Consider the following 10,834-nt stretch of genomic DNA (forward strand, 5'->3'; position numbering starts at 1 on the left):
GCGGATACGCCCCGAAGGTGGCCCCATGGGAGTCGGCTCCCCAGAGTCGGCCGACCTCTCCCACGGGTCCTACGCGCCATCAACCAGACAAGACGGGAAGTAACGACAGTGATCGCCCGATAGACAGCGGCACTGTTGCCACGACCCAGTGACCAAGCCTACGTCATCAGAATCACGGCTATAGTGCCGGACTCGCCAGCGGGGCCCGCAAGTCGGCGGGTCCCAGCAGTCGGCGGAGAAGACGGCGGCCTGTGAGACAGACGGCTGGGACCCGCGCCCAGCCGGATTACCATTGTACCCCCAGGGGGTAGGCCTATATAACCCCCCCGGGGCACCCATGCAAAGGGTTCGCATCCATTAGCTTTAGACCAGATCATATAGGAGGAAGAGAGCTAGCCTTGCCTCCTTCTACCTCCTGAATACAGCTCTAGGAGCAACCTTGTAGTCACTACGCCTTAGTGATCATGCGGAGACCCCGCAGAGCAGCAGTAGGGGTGTTATCTCCCCGGAGAGCCCCGAAGCTAGGTAAGATTCGACGGCGTGCATGCCTTCGCCTAATCCCGTTTCCTGGCACCGGCGACGTTTTACTCGCTCCCACCATGATAAGCCATCCTTTGGCATATGTCGCATCCAACCCCCGACAGCCGTATTTGATGACGCTATGAAAACAGCCCAACGTATTAACGGGCCACAAAACGGGCCGATTGTAACCTTGGGCTGAATTTAGCCCACAAGCAGAAAATGACAGTAACGGGCCGTAAGTAAACGAATGCTGGAAATGAGCCCAAGAGTAAATGGGCTCTGAGAAGGCCAAAAGATAACATGGGCTGGAAACGGCCCAATGGAATAACGGGTGGCGCACTACTAGAAAAAGGGCTATAGATGGGATTGACACTAATGGCGCACCAGACAGGTGGTGCGCCATTAGTATATACTAATGGCGCACCACCTTCTGATACACCATTAGTGTTGAAACAACTAATGGCACACCTGGCCCAAGGTGCGCCATTAGTATCAAAAAAAATTGAACTAGCGCGCCTGTCCAAACATACTAATGGCGCATCCCGAGGAAGTGTGCCATTACTAGTTGTAACTAGTAATGGCGCACCTATCAGTAAGTGCACCACTAATGTTGTTTTTTTTATTATTTTTTTATTCCTTTTTTTGCAAAACTACTAATGGCGCACTGTCCCACGGTGCGCCATTACTAGTTTAAACTAGTAATGGCGCACCGTGGGACAGTGCGCCATTAGCATGTTTTTTTTTTTGCAAAACTACTAATGGCGCACCGTGGGAGAGTGCGCCATTAGTAACCTAGATTACTAATGGCGCATTTATGGTTGGTGCGCCATTAGTAAGTGGGCAGCAACAAGATATTTTGGACAGCCTCTCCTCCCACACTCACTTTCTCCCCACTTCATTCTCTCCACCGCCTCCTCCTTGTCTCGGGTGCCTCCTCTTTTTCACCTCATTTCCACCATAGATTCATTCAAATTAAGTGGTTAAATTACCTTGTTTTGATAGGTAAGTAAGGGGGAAGCTATATTTATGTTGTTCTCCCTACAACAATGTGCACATGCACTTTTTATGGCCTAGCTAGATCTATGTATGTTCGTGGTGTTGCATATGTTTGTGGTGTTGCATATGTGTTTGTGTTTGGAGGTGTACCGGTATTTGAAATGCGATAGTTGCCAATATTTTGCCGGAATGTTGATTCATTTCCGTTTCGGCGAGAATTTTGGCATTAAGCATTCTTTTTGGTCCTATTTTTAGGGAAGGTCATGCCAAATTTTTTCTTGGTTCTAAAATATCGTTTTGCTCTACCCCGCAGGCGACCATGGTCCGCACGATGACCGAAGGCATCGTGAATAGGTTTTTGAGGTCCGCGAAGGCCGAGATGCTTCAAAAGAACGAGACGGAGATAAGATGTCCGTGTCGAAGATGCAAGCTGAAGAGCCTTATTGCGGACCCGGATTCCGGGCAGGTGCGGGACCACCTGCTCTTGCGTGGTTTCATGGATGGCTATCGGTGGCAAGGTGATGAAGATGACTACGAAGTCGTCCATGGGGGCCGGGCAAGAAATGAGGAAGGGCAGCAAGACAACCACCGCGGCTCGGGCGGGCGAGAAGACAAAGAATCCCCAGGAGATTATCACGACGGTGATGCTGTACACAGTCATCATGTAGAAGATGCAGGACATGATGATGATGCCGGCGGAGCAGACGACGCTGGACCATCCATGGGCTGGGTGTAGGACCCTCATATTCAAGAGCTGCTTCTCAAGCAGACGGATAACGCAAGAGCTGCCGCCCGAAAGAAAGCCAAGATGGATCAACTTGAGTTAGACGCGGTTACTCCATTGTATGAAGGATGCAGGCCCGAGGATAACCGCCTGAAAGTAACGCTCATGGCTCTGGAGATGAAGGTAAAACACAAAATGACCGACGCATGCTTCAACGAGAACATGTCATTCTGGCACGAACGTCTTCCAAAGAGGAACAAGTGCCCGACCAGTTTGGAGGAGGCGAAGAAAATCGTGTGTCCTCTGGATTTACCGCACATGAAATACCATGTGTGCATGAACAATTGCATCATTTATTGGGACGAGCATGCGGAGTCTACCATATGTCCGGTGTGCGGCGTCACTCGATACAAGAAGAGGAAGAAAGCTCCTCGAAAAGTGGTGTGGTACTTTCCGATCACTCCTCGTCTGCAGCGGTATTTCGCGGATCCTAAGGTAGCAAAGCTCCTGCGTTGGCACGCGGATAGGGAGGAGAAGAAGCGAGAAGATGACGCAAATGATCCGGAGATAGATAAAAAAGACAAGATGCTGAGTCACCCTAAGGATGCGAGCCAGTGGCAAGCGTTGAATTTTGAATACCCAGAATTTGGTAAGGATCGAAGGAACATCGTGCTGGGCGCGAGCACTGATGGAGTCAATCCGTTTGGCAGCCAGAGAAGCACACATAGCACCTGGCCTGTGTTTGTGTGGATGTACAACCTTCCCCCCTGGTTGTGCATGAAGAGGAAGTACATTCACATGAGTATGCTAATTGAAGGGCCGAAACAACCAGGGAACGACATCAATCTGTATCTGGGCTGCTAAAGGAGGAGCTAGACACGCTATGGAAAACGCCAGCCAATACGTGGGACGCCGCAGAGAAAGAATATTTCCCTATGAGAGCCGCACTGCTCACGACGGTGCACGACTATCTCGGTTACGGATATCTCGCGGGGCAGGTAGTCCACGGATTTTCTGGATGCGTAAGGTGCATGGATGACACAACGTATCGCCAGCTAGATAGAGATCTCGGGTCTTCGAAAACCGTGTTCATGGGACATCGAAGGTGGCTTCGCGACGATGACCCGTGGAGGAAACGCAAGGATCTGTTCGATGGTGAAACCGAACCCCGAAAACGCCCGTGTACGAGGAGCGGCGAGGAAATAGACAAGCTGTTGAAAAATTGGAAAGACTGCCCACTGCCGGGAAAGAAGCAAAAGGCGCCAGAGCCGGGAAAGAAGCGAAAGGCGCCAGAGCCGCTGCTGAAGGTATGGAAAACGAGGTCTGTTTTCTGGGACTTGCCGTACTGGAAGATCCACCGTGTGCCTCACAGCCTTGATGTCATGCATATCACGAAGAACGTGTGCGAGAGTCTGCTTCGTACCCTGCTCAACATGCCAGAGAGGACCAAAGATGGGCCGAAAGCAAGGGCAGACTTGAAATCAATGGGCATCAGGCAGGAGCTTCACGCTATATATGATGATGATGATGATGATGATGATGATGATGAGGCGAAGCAGGACACAGAAAGTCGTCGCAAAGGCAAAAAGGCCAAGAAGACCGGAAATGACTACCCTCCCGCGTGCTTCACTCTAAGTCAGGAGGAGATCGAGCAGTTTTTCACCTGCCTCCTAGGAGTAAAACTTCCTTACGGTTACGCGGGGAAGATAAGCAGATACCTAGACCCAACGAAGCAGAAGTTCAGCGGGATGAAGTCTCACGACTGTCACGTGCTGATGACGCAGATACTTCCAGTTGCAATCCGTGGGATCATGGACACGCACATCCGTGAAACGCTATTTGGCCTATGCAACTTCTTCGACATCATCTCTCGGAAGTCGATTGGCGTGAGGCAACTCAGAAGGCTCCAGGAAGAGATCTTGGTGATACTATGCGAGCTTGAGATGTACTTCCTGCCTGCATTCTTCGATGTTATGGTGCATCTGCTGGTCCATATAGTGGAGGATATCATCCAACTCGGGCTGACGTTCCTGCACAGCATGATGCCGTTTGAAAGGATGAATGGTGTCATCAAAGGATACGTTCGCAACATGTGACGTCCAGAAGGAATCATAGCCAGGGGCTTTCTGACCGAAGAGTGCATCTCCTACTGCACGAATTATCTAGGCATCGAGAACCCCGTTGGTCTGCCCGTCAACAGGCACCTCGGCAGGCTCGCTGGATGGGGTCACCGTGAGGGTCGCCGCGAAATGCATGTAGACTTCGAGGGTCGACTCGCCGACTTTGAAAGAGCAAACCTAGTCGCGCTACAACACATAGACGTGGTCGATCCTTGGGTGGTAGAGCACAAAACCTTTATTAAGAAGACGTACAATGACCGAGGCCAAGAGAGGACGGACGGAGATATACTCAAAGAGCACAACTCATGTTTCACGCGTTGGTTCAAGCAGAAGCTTCTGTCGTACCCTTTACATGAGGATTCTTCCGCGGAAGAACAACTCATATTCGCCTTGTCACAGGGCGCCGAGCACAACCTGATGACCTATGAGGCGTACGATATCAACGGCTACACATTCTACACCGAGGCCAAGGACATGAAGAGCGATGGTTATCAGAACTCCGGGGTAACGATGGAATCCTACACCGGTAACGACAAGGACAGATACTACGGAAGGATCGAGGAGATCTGGGAGCTGAGCTACGCTGGAGAGAAGGTCCCGATGTTCCGTGTCAGATGGGCCAAGAGCGTCCTAAAAGAAGATCGATATTTCACCACCATGGTTATACCCGAAGCCAAATCCAAGACCGCGGGCGCAAACGTCACCGCGAAAAATGAGCCATGGGTACTGGCTTCCCAAGTGGACCAATGCTTCTTCATTACCGACCCGCCAAAGCCCAGTCGTGTTGTCGTGAGGAGAGGCAAAAGGAAGATCATCGGAATGGATGGAGTAGCCAATGAGCAAGACTTCGACAAGTACGGCGACCCGAGGATCGAACATGACGACGATGATGAAGTAGCAGCATTCACCACAAGAAGAAGCAGGACCACCCTACCTAAAGGACGTCCGTTCCACAGAAGAACTCCATTTGCAAAAAAGAAGGGCAAGAAGAATGTGAACAGATAGCTAGCTAAGATCGATTGTATTTAAATCGTAGCCTTCATTTCTCGATTGTATTTCATGGGCACTTTTTGAACTATCATGAATATTTTTAAATTTCATGGACACTCGATCTCGATCCCCCTCCATCTCTCGATTGCTATCCCACCTCGCCAGATCCGGTCCCCCTCGCCGCCGAGCACCCCCCGGTACACCGGCCGCAGCCGCCGACCGCCCGCACCCTCGATTCCCCTACTCAACCGCTGCCGCCGACCCCCCGCACCCCTCCCCTACTCAACCGCCGCCGCCGACCCCCCGCACCCCCGCACCCTCCCCCGCTCCACCGGCATGCATTACTATTTGATGATATTTTTAAAAAAATTATTACTGTCTTATAAAAAATTATTACTGTTATGATTTAAACAAGTTTGAACATATTTAAACACAAATAAGTATCAAACAGCATTTTAAATGCACAAAAAAATTGTGGAGCCTGGGAATCGAACCCAGGACCTCCTGGTGTGAGAACTAGCTGCTGACCAGTCGAGCTAGTAGAGAAGACTTGATGTGTATCAGGTCAGGTGGTAGATAACCTGTTGGCTCGAGCAGAAGTAAAAAAAATACTAATGGCGCACCTGGGTGAGGTGCGCCATTAGCATGTATGTACTTATGGGGCACCGAGGGGTGGTGCGCCATTAGTATTGTGCCGCCCCTACTTCGTATCGATCCCCTCTCTCTCCCTCGCCCTCGCCCGCAATCCCCTTCCCCTCTCCTCTCCCGACGCCGCCGCCCCGCCGCCCCAACACCAGCGCTGCCCCGTCCACACCTCCGTCGCCAGCGCCGTCCCGACACCACCGTCGCCCCGCCGCCCTTGACGCCGCCCCGACACCAGCGCCACCCCGTCCACACCACCATCGCCAGCGCCGCCCCGACACCACCGTCGCCCCGCCTCCCTCGACGCTGCCCCGATACTAGCGCCACCCCGTCCACACCACCGTCGCCAGCGCCGCCCCGACACCACCGTCGCCCCGCCGCCCTCGACGCCGCCCCGACACCAGCGCCGCGCTATGTACTCCGAGAAGGTCAGCCGCCCTGCCCCTCCCCTCTCCTCTCCTCCCTTCCTTCGACTCCCCCACCCTGCGGATGAGAAACTAATCGAATCTTGGGAGGATGGATGATTGAGTTGGATTTGGATTTGGGGATTGCGTGCTCATTGCTCCCATCGGTTTAGATGTAGCTCCGGTTTCTTGGGTAAATGAAATTGTGTGCCATGAGAAGGCCGGATCTTGGTGAATTTGGATTGGGACAGGTGGACAGCTGAGCCCTTTTTGCTCCCAAATCTATCAGAAAGGTTAGTTGTAGGAGGAGTATACATTTATTTAGTCACAATTTACCGTCCGGATCAGAACGGCTTGTGAGTGCCTACATCAATTTGTTAGTTTACTATGTTCCAGCTTGACAGTTTCGTTTGTTCAAAGTTGTGATGCTGTTAGAGTAAATTGTGATGAAGAGCATCCAGATAATTATCATTCGAGTGATAAAGGCTGCAAGCTAAAAAAAATAGAAGCATGTTTTGGAGAGGGAGGGCATTTAGTCAGGTCAGGGGAAATACAGATCTCTTGTGCCATGTTGGGAAAATTCTAGTTTTATGTTTTAAGTTACCAAAGTGGCTCCAATCTTTGTGTTGTGAATCAGCGAATGTCCTTGAAGTGTGCTATCTTTCTGCTATAGAAGCCAAAGTTTCCTACTGGAATTGGAAATTGACCCTTCTATAGCTATGAGCAACGGATCTGTTCCTATCTTCATTTTATACCAGTGTGTGTATTGTCTAGATTCTTGGCATTCATAGTATTGTGTTCCCATTTATATGAGCAACTCAGTTCCATAATTTCCCAAAACCGTCTGCCTTTCGTCATTGTTTGACTAAATAATAACAAGGAATTGGCGTTACAACTTGACACAGAGTACATGCTAGAACTATGTTACTTCATTGGTCTGAATTCCCATTTCCAAACTCCTAGCCTAGTAGTTCTGTCCACTCAATTGATCGACTCCTTATTTGAACATTGCTTGGAATATATGTACCTGAGAAGTGGTCAGACTGTTATATCGAACTTAGCTTCTCTTGGATTTGTAGCTGCTCTCATTATTGAGTTTGATTAATTGTTAGCTTGATGACTGCATAATAGTACTGTTTTTCTGAACCATGGTTTATTCGGCACCTGAAGGTGGGCTTTCCATGGTGATTGTGTGCTGTTTTTCTGAATCATTGGACAAGGCTGTGCGTCATCCGACCTAGATTCACTTGTCTGGACTTTCTATTTCCTTCTGCCTTTACTATATGATTTTTCTGTATGACAGTTTAATTATGATCTTTGAATGGCATCTGGTGGATGAAACTTTAGTACTCTAGTATGCACCACTTGTGTATTACTATCAACCGTAATTCTGGTTGCTTAATTCTGTAGCCGTACCGAAACTAGCATAAGTAGCCCCCAAGATTCCCTGTTTTTACTGTGGACGCACTATATGACTGTTCGGTGTTACTTATTTGTATTATGTAAGAAAATGTCATGAACTCTTTTTTATTGCAGAAGTGATTTTGAAGAAATATATATCTTCCTGCTACGTTCTCGTGGCAATTTTGGTATGGATCATTGTAGTAATAATATTATGTCCAAGTTTCCACGGACATGTACAAGGCGGCATGCTTGTTTTGTTGATATCGACTCAATTTGTTTGCTTCTCAAAAGAATAGTGCTAGTACTAGTAGCATAACAAAATGAGTCTCAATGTACAAGGTGGAGTGATTTGTTTTCTACATAAAGCTCTTTAGTCAGGCTGGTTTTTGTGAAATACACATGAAGCTTCACCAGCTCCTGTGGGTGTGGGATCCATGTGACATGTGACATTGCATCCATGTCCACCTGGGATAATGATTTTGCAGGTACCCCGAGAGGCCCTTGAGTTTGCCGGAATGTCGGTTAACTTCCGTTCTGGCAAATTCGGGTACTCCATATGTCCTATTTTCAGCAAAGGTCATGCTGAAATTTTCCGTGAATTTTAGCATGACTTTGCTAAAAATAGGACATATGGGGTACTTGTGACTAATGCATGGGCCGGGGTATCTTAGTAGTTAATTAAGTAGGATCAAGTGCCCCGGCGTACTTGTGACTAAAAACCGAAATGATGAAAGCTTAGGCTTTTAGGGTGCCTCGGCGTCGAAAAACCCTCAATGATGAGACCATGATCTTGTTCCTTGACAATAACCAACTTTTTGACCAAACTTTGTTTCTATTTAGAGAGAAACATGGCCCACAATGATGAGGCCGGGGGTTCGGGCGGCAAGGCATTCTGGGAGCTGTCCCGAGAGATGGAGGAACAACCTCACTTGTATGAGGACGCCGCCTTCCCCACCGATCCTGAGACCACTGATGGTACCGCCGAGGATGACCCCACTGATGCCACCACTGATGGTGCCGCCGAGGATGCCACCACTGATGATGGCGGCGCACGCACAGATGGCAGCCAACAGAAGAGGCAACGGAAGGACCGGCGCCCGACCGTGCTCCGCACCCTCAAGGAGGAAGTTACTGAAGTGGACTCCGACGGGAATCCAACGGCGCCCGAACGAATAGTCAAGGGGTACTCGCTTCAGCTCGGGTGCATTCTCCGGAGCACCGTCTCGATCAACACCGAGAACCTGAGGCATCCTGACCGAGGGAATTTGCGCAACCTCCTCTTCACGAAGCTGCACGAACGATACAAGTTCCCCGCTGCTTTTGAAAACACAAGCCTCAAAGGGAATAAAGTGAACAATGCTGCCCTCACGAAGATGAGCAAGGCCCTGTCTACTTGGAAAAGCAATGTGAAGAGAATGATCGAGAAAGGTGAGAGTTATGAGAAGATCAAGGAGAAAAATCCTTCGATCACCGAAGATGACTACAACGACTTCAAGATCAATTGCTCGAGCACCGCAAACTCCCAATCAAGTCAGTGGGGGAAAGAAATGCGGGAGCTGAACTTAGGGGAACACAAACTCGGTCCCGACGGTTACAGAGTGGCGGAGCCTATATGGGACAAGGAGGACGCGGAGCGTGCCGAGCAAGGCCTACCGCCCCGCTTCGAGAAATACAGCGGTAACAAGCAGACCAGGAACTTTGTCAGGGCCCGGTACAAGGAGGACCCGATAACAAAGGAGCTTACCACGGATCCGAAGACCAGGGCGCTTGAGCTTGTTCTGGTAAGGAATACACCCCCGCGTAATTAGCTCCATATGGTTGCATTCTAATTAATGAAGCCAAATTTCTAAATGGTTCACATTCCTTCCGCAGGCGACTGAAAGCAGTAGCGCGGGGTCGACTACGAGCAACCCTTGGGACACCACTCTAAATAGGGCGTTGAATGTAATGAAGAACAAGGATAAGCTCAGTAAGCCGACGTCAGCTGGTCGTGTGGCCGGCAAAGGCTTGTCCACAAAATGGGGGTCATACTATACCGCTGGTGTGCGGAAGGAGAAAAAGACCAGCTCGGAAAGCCAGGCGCACGAGGTTCAAGAACTCAAGGCACATGTGGCGCGGATTTCGGAGATTGTCCAAGAGCAAGTGGAACAACGACTCGGAGCGACGATCACCGCCATTGTGCCTACCTTGATCCAGGGGTTGAGTGCGTGGATTGCGGGCGGCCAACAGGGGCCGCCCCCGATTCCTAGCTTCACGGCCAGCAACTCGCAGAATGCGATGGCGGGGCCATTGGTGTGTCCGGCGGAGGCGGCATTGGTGTCTCCGACACCGGCACGGGAGCTTAATGCACCCGGGTGTACGCCGGCCGGCACCTCTGCAGTAAGCGGCCCCTCCGTCAACTGCACGCCCGCCGTTGGCGGTGCCTCGACATTAGCCGAGCTCGACGCCATCATCACGGTAACTAATTAAGCCTCTCTCGGCCGAGGACTTCATCTCCTTGCCTTTGACTGGGCATCCCTGACGCCCTACATGTTTTCGCAGGGCGCCGCCGACGTTCCGTGCACTCTCCTGCACTTCGTGAACAACGAGTTGGTCGATGTCGCCAAGGGCCAAATCGTTCTACCGGGCAACCCCTTGTTCCACGGTACCCATATGCCACCCAACTTGTTTAGGGTTCAACTGGTTCGGGTGCTGCCAGGCTGCGACGAGTTGTTACCTCCGATTCGACCCGTCGGGGCCGAGATGATGACGTGATGACCCTCAGCGCCTGCCTGAGCTGGCCCCTACTTTGGCTGAAGAGCCAGATTCGTTTGGGGGCGGGGGACACCACCCCAAAGACAACACCGCCAGTCGTGCCGGCGCCAAGTCGGCCCCATGGCAAGACTGCCGCAACGGTGCCGGACATCCCTATGCCACTGGATCCAAACATGCATATGGCACAGGATCAGAACGACTACGACGACGATACATTTGGCAACGTTGATCAGTACTTTGCCGAACATGGGTACGATGGCGACTTCATGGGGGCTCCT

Source organism: Triticum aestivum, chromosome 2B (genome assembly GCF_018294505.1).
Source record: "Triticum aestivum cultivar Chinese Spring chromosome 2B, IWGSC CS RefSeq v2.1, whole genome shotgun sequence".
Taxonomy (NCBI): Eukaryota; Viridiplantae; Streptophyta; class Magnoliopsida; order Poales; family Poaceae; genus Triticum; species Triticum aestivum.